The 20,218-nt window shown below is 32.8% G+C and overlaps 1 protein-coding gene across 4 annotated transcripts in view; it reads left to right on the forward strand.

The window, feature by feature from the left end:
- The window catches only part of LOC118204165 (uncharacterized), an 876,973-nt gene that overhangs the window by 328,948 nt on the left and 527,807 nt on the right, over nt 1–20,218 (forward strand). For 3 of the 4 annotated variants that reach the window (XM_085818690.1, XM_085818688.1, XM_085818691.1), the window contains exon 3: nt 2,085–2,167. The exons of the other annotated variant lie outside the window; for it this stretch is intronic. The gene's annotated coding sequence lies outside the window, so the exon portion shown is untranslated. The remainder of the gene's footprint in view (nt 1–2,084; nt 2,168–20,218) is intronic. 4 annotated transcript variants of the gene reach the window in all.

The raw sequence follows: 20,218 nt of genomic DNA on the forward strand, positions 1-20,218 counted from the left end.
TTGGCCCTGAGACTTATTGATGGTCATAGCAAAGGCAAGTTTTACAGGAAATTGTCTACGTCTCAAATGAAACGGCAACCCTGTGCCGTGGCAACTTCACCCCATTGGCTAGTACAGTTACGCAAGCAACCAATAAACTATCTGCGACAAACATACACCTAAGCTGCATATATATATGGGGTGAAGTAACATTATTTCCTCTGAAACGGCTGGCTCCCGGGCTTAGCGAATCACACCGTTAGATTCCGCAGGTCCGTGGCACGCCATTTTGACCATTCGCGTCTTCTCGGGGCTTCATTTAGCCGAAATATTAATTAAAAACTAATTTTATGTGTTTAACTTTTTCCACTTTTTTTCCTGGGTTTCCCCTATTACAGGGATTTGGCTACGTGTCAAATTCTTTTTTCTCGAATATCTACGGAACGGCGCCGAGTTGAAATTCGAGACGCGTATCCTCGGATTCCAAAAAATTCTCCGAATCCATCGATACCGTTCTCATATTCGTACGACTTTAATTGGCCGAGATATTAATTAAAAACTGCAGAAACATTAATTTCTGCGCTTATTTTTCCGAGTGGCATCAATAAACTATCGGCGACACACACTTTAGCGGCTTATATAAAAATGTGTGTGTGTGTGTGTGTGTGTGTGTGTGTGTGTGAGGTTCTTCGCCTTTTACAGTTTCCTATTCATTTAATGACTATATCGCAAGTTTACATGATTTTCAAGTGTTTGAAAAGACATAGGACACTTAAATTCACAGATAGATGTTGCTTTTACTATTTTCGAACTTTATTTATTTCCAAAAACTACAAAAAACTTCATTTTTCGAACTCTGACTCCAAAACCAATCTTAATGCCGGACTCTGATCACGTGTTTCTGCTCTTCTAGACTCACCCAGAAGCTTATACGTTCATTTCGCCTTTCGCCGGCATTGATATAATCACCCGTGATATGCAATGATATGCAATTTAGCAAAACTTATTTTATGAGATCACTCATTTATTGATCTCGCCTTCGGGCGCGCTGTATTCTTAAATACACCTCTTAAATTTTTAACTTTATGGCCTATGGTATAATGATAATATACTGGTAAGAGCTCCTAGTAGCTAAAGCCAGCAGTAATGATATGGTCCAAGATCCAAGTGTGAGGTTACCCAATATGAAGATCACATATTGAGCACGAGTTAAATATAGCTAAACTAATTTTATTTTACTAATTTACTAACATGAATAGAAGTATAATGAAATGATAAAAATGAACATATGATTGGTGATAGATTAAATTAATTTAGGCAAAGGTAACTCCACAAAAATTAGGAAGTCCAATACAGTTAATATGATACTGAAGTTCACAGTTGTTGCTTTTATCGTCAAATCTCGGGGACAAACAAATGCTGGTGGATTTCTATAACAAGACTGGGAAATTACAGTCTCTCGAACATCAGTCGAAGATCCAGCCCTTCTAGGGTTTATCTTGGAGGAACACAAGCCGTCTGCTTGCATCGAAATAACACGTCCGTTCCCTTCCACGTCTGGAAATCATCTCTGCACCAAACAATACACGTTCTTTGTCTGCACCTCTACGCTGGGCTGGGGGCAGATGACGTCACACCTCTGGGTGTTTGAGGCTTCAGCGGACCTTGATGAGTATGCCTCCCATATATATATATATATATATAATTTATTTAATAGAACAGTACTTGTGTTATCTCCTAGGAATAGGAAAAAAAAAAAAAGAACATTGTGGACTTGATTGCTAGTGTAGCGAAAATGTTTTAAGATTGTCTAGACATAATAAAGAAAAAAATAATTAAAAGATAATTTAGGAAAATGATAAAAAGGTAATAGATTAAAAATTTATCAAAGTGGGAAATCGCTAAAGAACAAAATATTTTTTATGAAAAATAAATGAATTAGTTATTGCTATTAAAGTACAAAAAATAAGTACAAAAGTCTTAAGTACAAAACATTACCTTCATTATGTATATATGTGGGTACATATATATTATTTTGTGCATTACTTGTAGGAGTTATTTTAGCTTGAAAATTGTTATGTCTATATCTGTTTTTATTTTTGCAGGTAAGGAAGAATACTGCTGTTCCTTTAATGTGATAAATGCTTTTAAGGATTACGAACTCATCTCAGTAGCAGCTCTGCTCATGGTAAAAGAAATCTAAATATATTTGTAATATCAAAAACGTTTTCATTTAGGATTTGCTATTATTGAAAGTACAGCTAGATATTTAAATTACTTAATACATGCCGAAGGAATAAAACGTTTAAAAAATAATAAATTAAGATCTCAATAGATTTATCATGAGTTTCATATATTTTCTTTCAAGAGCCTGAAACGAAACTGGAGAAAAACATCACAACTTAATTTCAAACATGGGTGACACATGTTATATATGCCTTATTAATAAGATAAATATGTCGATTAATATTCAGGGTAAGATCGCAGAAGAAAAAATACTAAATTGACTTACAGGTTCACCTTACCACAGGATAAATAAGAGTAAGGATAAAAGTATAAGTAGTAAAAAGTTCTTATTTAATTCCAGATCCATCAACAGCCAAGCGATAAAGTCGTTGAACACTTGTAGTTGTGACATGACGTCGACTGCAGATGAACGAGCTGGCTACATGGGCGTTTTTTGTGGTTTTTCCCATGTGTAACATGTATAAGAGCCAATTTCCGTTAGAAATTCCTCCTCGAAGGCATTCATACCCTTAGGCATATAGCCCTTCTGTGCTCTGCAATAATTAAATAATCCAAATCCAAACCTTATATAATTCTACTTTATTTTTCATGCTAGCTTACCTAAGCGTATGCAGACATAATAATATATGCTTGCAGCTTTGCAAAGCAGTTTCAGGTAAAAGATGAATTAACAATAAACAATTGAAATTTTGTAAGGTGTATGTTAATTTTATAACAGTTATATTTAATTTTGAAACCCTTTCCTTTCAATTCTTGTTTCCACTTACAATTCCCCACCAAAATGAGTTTTTAGAATCGCGGTGAATGCAAATGTGTTAGGAGTAATATTTATAGGAATTTCTACTTCCTTCCAGAAGGGAAAATGCTCATGAGTCCTTAGTGATGCATGTTTGCCTTCAAGCTATTTCATTCTTGAATCTATTACGCTCGGCCGTATTGAACATGGCGGTTGAAAATCGCCGGCTAGTTTAAATTAAGGGCCAACTGTGTTAGCTATTGGTGTTTAGCTTCAGCTAAGTCCATTTTAGTTAGTATTTGTTTAGTTTCTTAATTCCTTATCTTAATATAAAAGCCCGAGTGGAGGCTTTCTTGTAAGCCCGAGAATGGGCCATCTTTTATCAATTCTGCGAGTGAATAAAAAAGTATTTAAACCCTTCTCGAATCTACATTGTTAGTGCTTGAACTCAGCGATAATTTGCTGCATAGTTCACTCACTGGGTTTCTCGACATTTTATTACAGACAAAGTAGAGAGCAATATTATAAGTTTATTATCCTGATTCATAAAAAATAACAGCTGCACATAGGCAATTAAATGTGGAAAGCCGCTTTGTTGAATTATCAGCCATATTTTTTGTATAAGGGAAAAAAGGTTCATTGGTGAACTCGTGAATAAAAATAAGACTAAAAGTCGTGTGGGATTAAATGGTGTTCTTGAAGTATCAAAAGTAGCTGAATATTTGACGTCCTGTGGAAAACCCGTAAAACATTATCAGTTTTGATAGTATATATTCCTTAAATACAATAATTCACAAAATTCATTAAGAGTATATTATTTATTCAAAATTACTTGTATTCGGACATTATTTCAGAGTATAATTATGACTGAATTTAGGATTGCGTTGCTTTAGGACTAAATTTTATGTATATGTCGATTAATATTAATACAGTTAAGAAGGAAAATCTTGAGCGAGATTCGCTGTATAGCCGTTTACGTGGTTTTCCCCATATGTAACGAGTATGCAGGACAGTTTCCCTTAGCAAGACCTCCACGAAGGTATCCCTCCCCTTAGGCAGATAGCCCTGCGCTTTGCCATAATAAACTAAACCAAACAAACACATCAACCTACATACAGAGGTAAGAGAGGCGTTGTTTTAGGCCCCAAAAGTACGTTTTCAGCTAATAAACACGAATTAAGGTCCCTATAACCGTTTTTACTAATTTTACTATGATGTATGTTTGTTTGTATGGGTATGACGATTTTCTGGTCCTCGTTAACTCTCTTATCAAACTTCCAAAAAGATTCCATTTTCTGAATTTTAGCTTTCTGCGTTTATATAAGAGTAGGTACTTGAAGCACCATAAAAGCATGTTTATACTAGCGAATTCTGAGCTCAAGAAATGTGCGTGAACTCTACTGATCCAAAAAAGGCTCTCATTATTTTTATTACCTCCAACAACCTTTATAAATAGGTAAGGGAGGTAATGTTTTCGGTCTAAAAATTCGATAGGCAATTTTCAGAGAATAAACACAAATTGCCGTCCCAACAACATTGTGTTAATATCCCCCACTAATACCTTTCTGTCTGTATGCATGTGAAGATTTTTCTATTCAGTGTAATAACTCATATATAAAACTTCCAAAAAACGATTTTTTCCCGTATTTGTGCTTCTTATATTCCTGTTATGAATTGATTAGACTTTGGATAAAACTGGACAACCCACAACAGTACTAAATGAAAAATTATATTTCATTGTAGCATAAAACTTTACAGTTTTAGTATTTAGACTTTTATATCAGTGGAAAAAAAATTATGATGAGATAATCCAGAATTTCTCAAATTTCGTATCTAAATCTGGCATGTTATTGAGAACAAGACATTTCATATATAAGCATTAAATCTTGGAATTATGCTAAATACAACGAGAAAAAAGCTCATTACGAAGGCAATCTCGTTATGAAGTTGTAGGGATTTATATTTATTTTAAATAACCAATTCTATTTACTTTGTTATTCATTTCTATAAGCCTTCATTTCCCTAGTTGTCACTGCCAGAATATTTAAATTTGGTAGCGCGCGTGAAGGAATGCAAATTCTATGTTGAAGAAAGAGTTTAAAAATGGAGTTTCAGTAGGAAAGAGGGAGAGTTAGGCTACTGCCGCCACCTCTGCTGCTTAAGCGTTTGCACTCAGAGTTATTGCTGTTTCGAGTGGCCTAATTTCATTTACTTGCTGCCACTAGTTTTTGACGGGGGGTGCGGGTTTAAGAAACGGGATTTAGCTGAGCCCTGTAGCGTACTTCTATTGCTTGTGCATATCTTCATATTTTTAGTTTCGTTATCTGAATTTCAGTTACCGCTCAAGAAGAGGCGTTGTTTGTTAGCGTCGAGTTGACGCATTGTAAATTTTAAAATGTTAATAAAGAGTACTTTTAACCTTTCTTCTGTGAAGTTACTACTCTTCCAGGTTTCACAGAAAAGTGGATCTAGTGGTCTCTACAGTGGCGCCCAAACTAAAAGAGGGGTGGATGATGATTCTTCACATCCAGGATTTGGCGACTGGGTTCCCTAAAACCCCCAGTCGTCCTTTAAAAGGGGGAGTATGTAAGGTATTTCTCCCGCCTTCTTTGCATGCCTTTGTAGTGCGGTGGTCTGCACGCTGGGCGCGTATTCCAGTGGTCCTTGGTTCGATTCCCGGAGAAGGCGTTGCTCATTTTTCACTTTTTACTGCTTCCAAAATACCTAATGTATCTACAAAATAATTAAATGTATTAGTACCAAACCTCAATTATTTTACATTCGTTTAAATTTATGTCCAATCACTTTTCAAATAATAGGATACTGCCATTAAATTTTATCGCTATATGCGATTTTTAAAGAAATAATATACCGTATGTAAATAATATATAAATATAAATAACATACACATATATAAAGCAGCGGTTCTCAACCTTATGAATAACGCGTATCACCTAAACGGAAATGGAAAAACTTAGTACCACCACTACATTTTACAATAATTATTTTTCACTCTCTCAAAAGTAATATTAAATATATATATATTGAAATAAAGGTCTTTTAGATCCACCAATAACTCATATGTGGAGACACGCGATTTATATAACTCAGACATATCTTTTTAATATCGTGTCTAGTCTTTTCGGTGTAAACTTCTTTTTTATGATTCTCAGCCAGAAATGTGAGATCAAGCTCAAACTTCTCCGTGACGACGGAATGCATGACGCCAGGAATTCCACGTATTTCATATCATTCCTTCGCTGAATGGAATCACCTGGTGAGAGGGGAGTGAAAATCCGCCCGTGTGGAGTCACATACACAAGCTAAAGAAAACGCAAGCTGTGTTTGTAATGTACGACACCCTCAGGACTTCTACTGTCTGCCCTACGTTTAACAAATCTGAGATGTATTCCGAATATTTACATGATGTCTGAAGATCTGTAGTTTTTGAATATCTTGTGCAGTGCGGCAGACTGTGAGAATGTGAAAGATCCATGCTCTCCTCGAAGCGAACTGTTTTTCTAGGCTCAAATTTACATTTGCTGCGATTTAAGGTTTGCTCCCTTCTTTACAACCGAGTATTTCCAGGCGAGATTTCAGTCAAAACAGTGTTTTGCAAAAAAATATGCAACCGCCTTCGCCGGGAATTGAACCACGGACCTCTGAAATATCGGCCCAGCGTGCTACTGTTACACCACGAAGGCACGCTAGGGAAGTGGGAGAAAATACCTTATAAGGTGAGCCAAAATTTATTAAACCTAAACAAGCAAACAGATAAACTTGATTTATCTACTTGCTTGAACTTCAAGTAAACAATATAAATTTGTTTACTTGAACAACCTAATCAATACTTGAACAACTTGATTGATACTTGAACTGCTTGAAACAGATAAACTTGATTTATTTGTTTGCTCAAGCTAGTGCTACTTTGGTAGATAGACGGTTGCACGGAATTTGGCGATTTTTTTGGGGCTAGCGATACGACTTATGGTAAACCCATTGCTAGACAAGTTATTTATGGTAACCGATACTTTGTTGTCATATTATCTAAAACATGATGCGTTTTATTATGCATAAATTCCGTGTTTTAAGTATTATTTATGGCTTCTAAATCTGAAAATAAATTTAATTTTGCATTTTTATTTGAAAAAAAAAGATATTTTTTATTATATTTTATATAATTTATGTTGTGGATGATATAATTAATGACGTCAGCTTACTTTAAAAGTAATTGGTTTTTAATATCTATAAATTTAATCTAATGTTTTAAACAATATTTATGGCTGTTAAATATTAAAATACAATTAAATTTTGGATTTTTTAAAAATGATTTTATGTAAGATTATTTAAATAATTTTAATTATATTCGTGATGTAATCAGCTCCCTGATTGGTTACAGAATATTTGTGCATTAACGAGCTTTAATCAGCTCACTGATAGGTTACTGAATATTTGTGCATTACCGCGCCATTTTAAAATTTTATTATTCATCTCTTCAAATTCCTTAGATTAAATTTTTCAATTTTTTTTCATTTATATCTAAATTATGATTCAGATTTTTTGTGGTACTTATCAATATACGACAGGTTAAATACTCAAAAAAATGTAAGTGCATATTTTTCTTTTACTTTATAATTGCATACTTCAATTTTTATTAAAATTAATACACTGTTTTTAAAAATTACCGAGATAAATGTTAAATAATTATATCCTATAAAACGTATTTTAAAGGATCTGAGTTCAAGTAATATTTTAATTCGTTTAAAAGTTGGTATGATGCTTTTAATTCGACATTCAATTTAAGTAATATTTTAATCCAAATAAACGTTGGCGCAATGTTTTTATAGCGGTGTTTTTATTATATTTCTTTGCTATATGAAAGTAATAATTTAACCTTCCTTTAGTATTTTATACTCATAGTAAATGTACATGTACTCAATATACATTTGCCTGCCATCTTAAAAAAAACGACATTTTCAACAAAAAATTAATCCATTATTTTTAACAATATTTTTTTTTTTTTTTTTTTTTTTTAAAGTTTCGAATACTATGCGTAAAATACGTAATATCAGCATTTTTTAAGATGGCTGACGATTGTAAAAACCGCGCCTACAATTGCCCCAAAGTAAATCGCCCAGAATCCGTGCAACCGTGTACAAAGTAGCACCCTCAACATAGATAACCAAACAGATAAATAAAGTTAAAACAAAATAGCGCAAAATTCTGAATTAATATATTTAGTAGCAACTTCAAAAGTCATTTTTGAAGTAAAAGAATGAAGTGTTAACTTCTTTTTGTAGTTAAATTAATCACTCATAAAATGGTTGTAAAACTCAAACATTTATTTAAAGATAAATCTTAATAACCAAACGTAACGTATTCGTAAGCGTACATAACATAACAAACGTGCTGACTGCATCGTACCATTAAACATTTCAAGCGTACATCATCTCAATCTAATTTTTTTTAAATTATAAATAGAAAAGACATTCAGAAATTAGCTGTTGCCATTTTCTCAATAGATATTTTGTCTAATAACAATTAAATATATTACAATCGTGCTTACATTCGACCATCCTGACTTTTCAATTGTCCTCAATTGAACCAAATCTTATCATACATTAAAACGACAAATAAACAACAACAAAAATATAATAATAGGTAGGAAAAAATAAAATGAAATATAATTTTAAAAAAATTCTAAAAGTCCTACAAAGTCTCTGTAGCGCAATGGTTTGTGCACTATTCGCTTGGGCCTTTTAAGTTCGTCGTCAACCTCGTCATTATCATCATCTTCTGTATTTCTGGAAATGATGGCCTCCGAAGATCTGTTTTTAGCACGTGAATCAGCTTGGTGGGGCTTTCGACAACCCCTTTTTGATCTGTAAAGTGGACAAGATCTAGATCCTTGTCCGCGTGGCTGCTGTTCTTCGTCATTTGCTTCAGTATCTTTACTAGTTGCTTCTCCTTCCATTCTACTTTGATTGCATTCAGTGTCATTCCTATGATAGTGGGTTTTGCTATTAAAGCACCTTTGATAAAATCGTCTAGGATTCCAGTGATTGTCTTTTCCACCTCCTGAAACTCTTTCTTCGTTTTTTCTCTCATTTTGTTCATCTTCACTTCCATCACGTCCAACGTTTCGTGGAAGTCCTATGGATAGATAACTACAATATTGCCTGAAGTAAGGATGACGTAATTGCCTTCGTACGGGCCTTTGAGGTTGTAGCTGCTGCTTATCATCCACATTCTCTTGGCTCTGACTACCATCACTTTTGTCATTCTGTCTTTGCCTTGGCATGAAATGGTGTTTAGAAAGAGTTGGCCACAGTGTCGATTTCTATTTGCAGCATAAGAACTATTTTTCAACGAAGTGCCATGAAATCCAATCAGATTCGTAGCTTCATTCCCCTTCTCTCGAACAATTTCAAATGCACCTAATTCACCATCTCTTACAATTCGAACAGCACTTTTTGTATTGTTTTTCTTTACTGCAGTTTGATGAGCGAATATATCTTCTTTAGGGTCCATTTTTATGAGATCAGTACACCCGAGTTCTGAAATATTCAGTGCGAAGCAATCTCTGTATTCATTCGAAAAAAGCAAAATTTCTTTCCTGGTGATCAATGCCGAGATCCGAGCCAATTTTAACTTGGCTTAAACTTATAGGAACTTTTATGTTGTTAATATTTTCCGTTTTTGTTAAGTTGGAGCTCAATTCAAAAATTTCAGTATTTAAACATAGTTCAACTTCTTCTGCTCTCCCAACGCATTGATCTTTTTGGAGCTTAACACTTCTATCGCCAACGTTAATAACTGGTATACAAGTTTCGCCATTTTTAATTTCTAATAAACAGCCGATACATTCGGAAAGATTTTCTATCAGAATTAATCCATCATCTACAGAATCTGTTTGAGAACTGACAAGACTGATTGTATTTTTCTCTAATTCATTTGCCTCAAGAGCTTTAAGGCAGACTCGATTTATTTTTTCATCAATTTGGAGATTATTAATAGTTCATCTTCCCTATACCTGACGTGAAATCTCTTTTCTATTCTGGTGAGGGAGATCAAGCCATGTCCGTCCGATGATTAGATCAACTGGCTGTGCATTATCAGGTACAAGGTATATATTTATGCCTTGGCCTTTTACCTTATCTACTTCAATATCGGCTTTAATCATTTCTATAGAGGTCACTGCAGGCACCCTTTGATTTCCAAAACCGTACAATTCATTCATAGCAGGTTCTGGTTTCACTTTGAATTTCTGAGCAACTGAAGTACTTACAACAAGAACTCCCCATATCAATTAAAGCCTCTTCTTCAGAATTATTAAGTTTTTCTTTCTTCAAATATGAATTATTCTGTTTTGAATTTTCGCCAACTTGCTCAACAGAATAATTTTTATCATTTGAATGATTATTTTCAGCCTTAGTAACACAATTTTTAGCTTTATGACCTGTTTTATTACATTTTCGTCATGTTACTACTGGTTTGGGCAGCGGACAGTCCCTTGTATGTGTCCAAAATTATCACAGCTGAAGCATTTTGTTCACCTTTTTCATTATGTGTGACACCGTAGAGTTTTTTTTTTCTTTTCGTTAATTGTAGCAACTGGACCATCTTTAAAGGAGTTTCGTTTGTCGTAAGACCCTTCTTTACGCGGTTGTTTATTGTTGAATGTTGACTTCAAGGTATCATAATCATCTAGTTTTTCAACTAAATCAATTGGTGAAATCAACTCAGACCATATGTCAATAAAATGATCTTTTACTTCTGGAGACACTTTACGTTTTATCTGATCCGCTATAATAAGGTCGCTAAGTTTCTCAAAGGTATCTACTTTAACTCCGCTTATCCATTCATTAAAAAACAATTCTTAACTCGTACGCAAAATTCTTCCATGTGTTTCCTACACTCTTATTGTGCGTAAAAAAATTTTGGCGAAATTTTTCAGGTGCCATCTTGTATTGTTTTAATAAGATCTTTTTAACTTCTTTATAATCATTTGTAATCTCATCGTTTTTTCTAGCGATTAACGGAGCAATATCATACGGCAATAAGCCAAACAAATGAGTAACCTATGTATTTTCTGGTATTTCAACTTGTTTAGCCAACCGTTCAAACAGGATTAAATACGAGTATAAACTGATATCATTTTCGTCAGGTTTTAAATTTTTGCATCAAGCGATGTAGCTCTAACTTTGGATTCATGTGTGCACCACTAGCATTTTCATTGGTGCCAGAATTTGTAGATCTACTTTCTGCTTCAATACGTAGTTTTTGCAGTTCAATTTCCATTTCATACTTTCGTTTTCGTTCCTCGTATTCTTCTCTTCGCCTACGTTCAACATCTTGATGTTTCCTTTCTTCAATTTCTTCTCTTCGCCTACGTTCTTCAATTTCTTCTTGACGTTTTCGTTCTTCAATTTCTTCTTTTTCTTTTCTTTCATTTTTTATAATGCTTAACCATTCTTTGGCGCATTCTTCATTGTACTCTTTGCTAGCCAAAATTATCTTTTTCAAATCGCTCATTTTATGACTCTCATTTACATCTTCTCCCAATTCTTCAGCTAATATTCTTAAATCGGCTTTCTTTGCCTTACCGAAAATATACATTTTCGTACTTATTAACATGCAAATAAATGTATATATATATATATATATATATATATATTGGAAGTTAATAATAATAATTGGAAGTATATAAATTGGAAGTTAATAATAATAGTTATATATATGCTATTATTATTAACTTCCAATTAGACAACTTAGTAAAACACAGTTATTGGTATTTTATAATTTAGTTTGACGTTCTAAATATATTTCAAAATTTAAAGAAATGAAAAAAATAAACTCTCTTTCCAAAATGATAAAAAAATAACAAATTTAAATTCTATAATAAATATGTTACATCACTCAATGCACATACCTTGAAATTCAAATTCTTTTCAATTTATTTACGCATAGCAAATTCTTGTAGCTTTAGGCTTAGGTATCAGAACAATCCCGCTTCTGATTTATGTTAACTTCCTTTTGTAGTTAAATTAATCACTCATAAAATGGTTGTAAAAGACAAACATTTATTTAGAGATAAATCTTAATAACTACAAGTAACGTATTCGTAAACGTACATAACATAACAAACGTACTTACTGCATCGTACCATTAAACATTTCAAGCGTACATCATAACAATCTAAATTTTTAAAATTATAAATAGAACGACATCCAGAAATTATCTGTTGCCATTTTCTCAATAGATATTTTGTCTAATAAGAATTAAATAATTTACGATCGTGCTTGCAGAAGGTATTTATTTTCAATCTCAAACTGTTGCGAAAAATATTAATAGTTATTACAAGAGTATTCAGATTTATGTTTGTGCACTTCTCAACGAAGTTACCAAAATTAAAAGAAATCTAAAACGGTTCAGATTTTAGCAACAGCTGAAAGAGCTCTTGTGAAGCTTAATATTGTCTATCGATAGAGATTACTGATAAAGATGGTCCAGGTGGAATAGCGAAACATTTTATGACATGTTACACTAGCATACAACGTGTCCTTGTGGGACTCTGTAGAGGAGTTTGACATTTCTAACCTTGCCTTCCCTCCTGCTCTACCTCCTGTATCCTTATGAGAACGATATTGGATTGCCAGACTTATTGGCGGATGGACTGATGTCTTTTCATCTTTATCATATTTTTTTCATGTTTAAAATATATCTTTTGTTCTCTGTACTTGCCATGGGAAATAAATAAAAAAGTGAAAATACACTTCTTTCAACATTTTCTCATTATCTATCTTTTCTCATTCTGTAGCTTGCCCGATAACTTTATAATCATATTACATAATGGATATTAGACGATATTGCGCGATATCTGAAGCTGCAATATGAGAAACAGTTTGACAATAAGTAAATGCTGAATTTAATAAGGAATGATATTACAATGTAATCTTTTATTTCATTTTTTTTAACAACTAGAATCTTAAATTTTAGTGCTAAATTTATTTACAAAATTGAAATAACTAAAATGTGAGACAAGTGTAAATTCCTTTTATTAACTTAGAAAACACGATATTTAATGCAAAAATAATTACACTTAAGTATAAATATACATATCCAAAATCAATCAACTGGCTGTTAATTGGAAATTGATACAAAATAAATTATATAAATTATAATTTATTAAATTCCTTAAAATTTGTTTATTAATAGCAAAGAGGAAACTTTAGAATATAGAAATTTGTGTGTTAGGAAAGTTTACGTTTCATTTAAATATATTCATTGCTATAATGAAAATATTTATTTGAAAATCAGCTTCCTTATTCAATTATATAAAATTTCGTTTAGTGTTTGTACTTCATTTAAAAGTCATTAATAGCATATTTCTCAATTAAAAAATTATGGTAATTTTATTACAATTATCTTAATGATACAGTGCAAATTAAAAAAAAGTATTTGAATAAGTAGGTACTAATACTGTGAAGATATAACACTAAGCTCATATCATGCAGAAAGAATTTAGGAAGAATTCTGAATTCCCTTTTTAACAACATAGAGCATGCGAGATACATTAAAAGCTAAAATGACTAACATTTTTATTTGAGAGAGTTTCTCTGATCTCTCTTCTATTAGTAATATGCGCGATGCTTTAAGAATTATGGATTTCTTCCTCAGCAATTCATCCATTTCCACTCTTCTACATTTACAAAAATGGCGTAGACCTTAGGGAGGAAAAGAGGTCTTGATATGTATAGAGAGCATTAGAGATAAATGAAAACGTAGAAATGCTTTGCAGCCTGTGAATGATGTGAATCCATTAATCACAGAATATTTGAAGAGAAGTTTTTCGGTTTTCAATAGCAAGAAAGTGAAATCTATCTTAGGGTTTAGATGCTTCTGAAAATTATCCATTAGAAATATAGGTTAAACACAAATATTTTAGCAAGATATAAGGTCACTTGCAACGACATGCTACAAGATTTTGATATCTTTTCTATGAAATTGACGCAAAAGTGGTTACATCGAAATGACGCTAGAATTCTTTAGCATTAGTTAATTTCTACTTCTTTGTTCAAGGAAAAGAAGTATTATAGTGAAACATTTTTACTCCTTTGTAAAAAGTAAAGGAAGTACTGTAATCGCAAAACATTTTGTGTGTCATATTTCAACGAAAACATCCATTTTGATCGCTATAGAATTCATTTGAACGAGGTTTTTGTGTAACATCTGTGCGTACGGACAGAATTATGGACTCATTTTACCAAAACGGATTTAAAATGGGTTTAAAATGGATTCAGAAGAGACTTTTCTTTGACGTCTGTACATACGTGAACATGCATCTTGCATAACTCAAAAACGAGTAGCCATAGAATGTTAAAATTTTGTGTATGAGACTGCTATAATCTCTACTTATCCAGCTCTCTTTTCGGTGACAATCGCTCACCCCAAACATATATATATATATATATATATATTGCCCCTCTATTATCCGGATCGGTGAGGCCAGTTTTTTTATTCATATATGTTGGTAAATTCTGCATTTTTTGTTTTAAAAGTGATTGAATTATGTTGTTGTTTTATTCCGGTTACGATTTTTATGTATTTCGTTAATCTGTAATAGTGGTGGAATTATCCACAATTAAAAAGTAGCTAAGCCAAACTAGGCTAATTTGTTTTCATAGTGAATTAAGTCAGGTGCACCAACTACAGTATTTTTTTTGCCCAGTTTGGCAGAATGGAAACTTTCCGTTTAGAGCACAGATTTTTTTGCAATGTTAGTTTTGAGTATTTATGTACTTTTGCCTTGCCGCGAAGTGAGAACTAAATTAATTTAATGAGAAATATATCTTTAATGAAATTCGAGAAAATAAGTCTAAACGAATTGTGTCAAAAAATGTGTATAAATTAAAAGGCCGTACATGAGGTGTCCAATCAGATGTTTTAATTAAAAATTTTTATTAAAGACACTGGAGGAATCTCTTAATCGAAAATTACTTAAAAGCGCAATAATAAAAAAGGTTAAGCATATGGAATTGTAGATTCGTTGAATAATATGTTTTAAAACTTTCAGCCCTAAAAATCCATCGATTTCATTTGATGAAATTAATTAAACTCCTCAACGTTTAACAGAGATTATATACCCTATCCTATTAAATATTCTCTTACAACGACAAAAATAAGGCTAACGTACATTAAAGTTTCTAACAAATACCATTATATTTTTAGTAAAGCTTTTAAACTTATGTATGAAATTAAAGAAACATTTATCCAAGCGTTTCTTTTTCATGTGTAGGAAGGCTTTAATTCTTATTTAATACGCATATCACAATAAATTGTTAAGAAATGCTAGCTTAGAATGTAATAGTGGAGGGTGAATGATAATTTTTCCTGAAGATATTTCCAAGATTTTCTTGTAATTGGCAATTATTGTTTCTAATCCATAGTTCTATTTTGGAGAGCTATGTCTGCATTTATATTCGATTCAAATTACAACTTCAATTAAGTCTTAATGACTTTTTATTTACACACATTTTTATAATTACAGTATTTACATGGTAATTGATAATTACTTTAAGACAATACATTTTAATTGTTTTCTAAATCAGAAGTTCGTCTTTACGCTCCTCCGAGCGGTTCGAATCTAGTCTCCTTCCCAGATCTCAATTAGAGAAAAAGAAAGGAAGAATGCCCGCCATCTAGTGGCAAGAATGGGACATCCTTCCCATTTGATTTTACATCGATAAGATGGGAAAATGAAAACACAATTTATCAATAACCAAACAAATGTTCAGGTACTACTTTCACAAATATGAAAATTAACTATTGCTCTAAAAATAATACTTACAAAGGACACATCTAAATATTTTCGTGCCATATTCACCTAACATATTTCAATTTACTACAGTTAGGACAATTGAAATTCTAAGATACTGAAAAGAAACAAAAATTAGTATAACAACTTTAAAATACGTAAGAGCTTTTACAGTTTTACGTCCATATCTAGTTTGATAGTTCATATCACTGTCACACTCATCGGCAGAGTTCATTATGTTCATATTCAAGTCACTAAACAAGTTAGGTCTATTAAGTTCAAGAGGATAAATACGTTTCACGAGTCTTAGGAGTTCACACGTTGCAGTTTTCACTTTGACAACACGTACTTCATTGTCTTTCCCAGGATACTTTTCTACAACGCGACCTATAGGCCACTCTGTTCTTTTCTTTCTGTCGTCCTTTACAAACACTAAATCATTTTTCTTAATGGTTCCAGAAGATACGGTCTTTGTCGATGTACTAACAGTCCAAGATATTCATCTCTAAATCTTTTACGAAATTCTACACGCAACTTTTGGTAGTATCGCTATCTTTTTGATAAGTTGATTTTATCCAGACTGCCCATATCCGGAATACCTTCAGCTCGAACATCCTGAATAAACATAGATGGAGTGAGTGCACATAAATCGGTGGAATCTTCCGACTCGTATGTCAATGGTCTGGAGTTGATATTTGCTTCTGCATCACATAGGATAGTAAACATTTCTTCATATGAAAGTAATGCTTTTCCCAGGACTCTTCTGAATAATTTCTTGATCATCTGAATCAGTCTCCCCCGCCAACCGACCCGCCATGCTGCGATTGGTGGATTTAATTAACTTCCATTGAATTTTCATTGTTGAAGAACTTCTGATAATTTGGTTCCAGTCAACAGATCGGAGTAAATTCCTTGCCCCTACAAAATGTGTGCCATTGTCGCTGTATACTACTCTAGGCTGTCCTCTTCGTGCTATGAATCTTTGAAATCCAAGGAAGAATCACTTGGTCGATAAGCTTTCAATTGATTCTAAATGAACCACATGATAAACTTCACAGGTAAAAAGCAAGATCCAAGCTTTTCTATTTTCTAATAAATAAAGTGGTCCTGCTACATTAACATTTGCCACCTCAAATCCATAAGCATCTCTGACTCTAACTTCTGGGAAAAGACAAGTCACTGTATCAAAAGCTTTCGCCGAGTGTCTCTTGCACCGAATGCACTTTGATATGACTCTTTGTATTGTTTTTCTTCCTTTTATTATACGAAATATTTGACGATTATTGGTCAAACTAACTTGTTTTCCAGCATGTAAAAGTTGTAAATGGTAGTCTTGTATCATTCTTTCTACTAATTCATGTTTTGGTGGAAGTACAATGGGGCACCAGAAGTTTTCATCGTCATGTCTTATTAAAATCTTCGTCTTCAGTCTTTTTTTTTTCCACCTCCATGGTGTCCCGAATAGATTTTTTCTCTGCTTGTCTCTTCTCACTACCTTTTCTACCATTTCTTTCTGCTGCTTCAAATGTAAACAAGCAATAGCCGCTATCAAAAAAATTATTAGGTTTAGCGGCACTTAAACAACTTTAAAATTGTTGATAATTCTAAAGATATTGAATACAGATTTACTAAAGGCATAAAAACCTTAACCGGAAGATAAGAACAACATAATTCAATCATTTTTAAAGCAAGAAATGTACAATTTACAAACATATAAGTGTAAAGAAACTGAGATTACTGAGCCGGGTAACAGAGTGGATATAAATATATATAAATATATTATATATATAAATATATTTATATACGTTTGGTGCGGCCGATTGCAACCAAAATATGAGGTGCACATCTACATGTTATAGCAGTCCTATATACAAAATTTCAACGATCTGAGGCTACTCATTTTTGAGTTATGCGAGATACGTTCGTACAGACGCCACGAAAAATTCTCTTCAGAATTAATTTTAAAGCAGTTTTATAATTTTTTTGGAGGAAACGAATATTTTATTCTGTTCTTAGTACAGATATCACGCAAAAACATCGTTAAATTGCATTCGAAAGCGATCAAAATTGATATTTTCGTCGAAATATGCTGCCTGAAACTTTTCGCGATTACAATACTTCCTTTTTACTTCGTACAAATAAGTAAAAAAGAATGAGAAAATATGTTAGGCGTTGACCATATCCATCTGTTCACCATTTTAAGGCAAAAATAATCAATTTAGCTCAATAAGAAGCAAAATAAAACAGAAAGCGCCGTTATTCGGATATCCATTGCACGTAGCAGGACATTTTCATTTGCAATTTGGAATTAATTGGCGACAGCCATCCTTTCATTGGCTGTTGAAACTTAAGTCGTTGGCAGAAACATGTTCGGAAATATGTCGTCTCTTATTAGAGGGGTCATAAAAGTCGAAAAAACATTTCTTACAAAAAATAGGAAGCATAATAACCGAAGGTTATTTTTGACTTTATTTGTTCATTTGTTCATTTTTACTTCCTTGCACGAAGTAAAAAGGAATTATTTTATCGCGCAATATTTCGAATATCATATTTCAAAGCAAATATCCGTTTTGACCGATATCGAATGCAATTTCACGACGTTGTTGCGTGACATCTGTACGTAAGGCTAGAATAAAGGAATATTTTTCCTCCAAAAAATTATAAACTAATTTAAAATGAATTCTGAAGAGATTTTATGTGGCCTCTGTACGTACGTATGTGTCTCGCCTAACTCAAAAACGCGTAGCCCAAGAACGTTGAAATTTTGTATATAGGACTGCTATAACATGTAGTTATAATAGTCATTAGTCATGTACTAATACATGTATAACATAGTCATGCTCTATAATATGTGCACCTCCTATTTTGGTTGCAATCGGCCGCACCGAAAGTTTATGAATATATATATATATTCACTCTTTTACTCGGCTCAGTTTCCTTATTTTTATATGTTTGTAAATCGTGCATTTGTTGCTTTAAAAATGATTGAATTATATTGTTCTTATCTTCTGGTTAAGGTTTTTATGCCTTTAGGTAACCTGGATGCAATACTTGTGGAATTATCAACAATTTAAAATTTTTTAACTGCGGCTGCACCTAATTTTTTTTACCGTAGCAGCCATATTTGTTTACATTTGAAACTTAGTTGAATAGGGGATTTGCTGCGAATCTAGAGAAACTAAGCTTCGCAACAGCAAAGTAACGTCTTAACAACAGTTCAACAACAGCTTCTATCTGCTGGATGCGCAATTCGGATGCGCTGTAGATCGCACTATCCATTCACTGGACACCAAATTTTAGTCATTTGCATATTTGGTCAAAACATTTATTTATATGAAATTTCAAAGCAATTGGATTATTCCTTTTATGTGCATCGAATTTTTTTGTTATAGAGTATATACCACTCTGTTACTCGGCTCCGTGAGCTCAGTTTTGTTTATTCTTATATGTAGGTAAATTGTGCATTTTTTGCTTTAAAAATAATTGAATTATGTTGTTCTTATCTTCAGGTCAAGGTTTTACGCCTTTAGATAATCTCATGCGATAGTTACAGCATCATCAACAATTTCAAAGTTGTTTAAGGGCGGCTAAGCCTACATCTTCTTACCATAGCAGCCGCATTTGTTTAGATTTGAAACTTAGCCGAATAGTGATGTACCTTCAGTGTCTTTTTGCCGAGTGGGACCAAAAGGAAACTTTTAGTTTTGTGCACCGAAAAATCTGCCTTTTTGTCTGCTGGCCGAATTGCTTGTTTTTGCGCAGAAACTTCGATTTTAATTGTAAATCTTTTTTAATTGTTTTAACTCTATTTGGTGTCTTATGTTTTTTCTATATCTTTCGATTTTTAATGAAGATATTTGTAGCGTTTTTGTACTTTGTCTTGCCGCAAAATGAGAACTGAATTAATTGAATGAGAAATATATCTCTAATGAAATTCGAGGAAGTAAGTGTTTCGTATTAGCAGCAAATATTGTTGCCAGTCTGTCTCGGACAGAGGATAATATTTACGAGTACCGCCTGCGCGTTATATAAAGCGTATGCGCTACTCGTTAGATAGGCGCGGAATCCTCTGTGAAAAACTGTTTCTTTTTTATTTGTTTAATTTTTTTACACATCGTTTTAGATTTATTATAGTGTTTGATTAGAACTTGTGGTAATTCTTCAGATGATATAATTTTTGTTTACGCCGAAGTGTCGCTATGGTAAATAAATATAGTGAACTTTGAATAGTGCATTCATGCTATTTGTGGTTTATGCGCTATCGATAAAGTAAATTTAATTCAAAAGTCTTTAAATGTTAACTCAATATATTTGAATGAAATGAGGGAAAATTGCGTATAATTCAATATTCCATGCAAGGAAGTATGTGGTGTACGCATCAGATTTGTTTTATTATAAAACAATTTGATTAAGTTCGTGAAGCAGAAAGTGAAGAAGAT

Source organism: Stegodyphus dumicola, chromosome 6 (assembly GCF_044657685.1).
Source record: "Stegodyphus dumicola isolate Sdum_Otavi_A_Nest chromosome 6, ASM4465768v1".
In the NCBI taxonomy this organism is placed as follows: Eukaryota; Metazoa; Arthropoda; class Arachnida; order Araneae; family Eresidae; genus Stegodyphus; species Stegodyphus dumicola.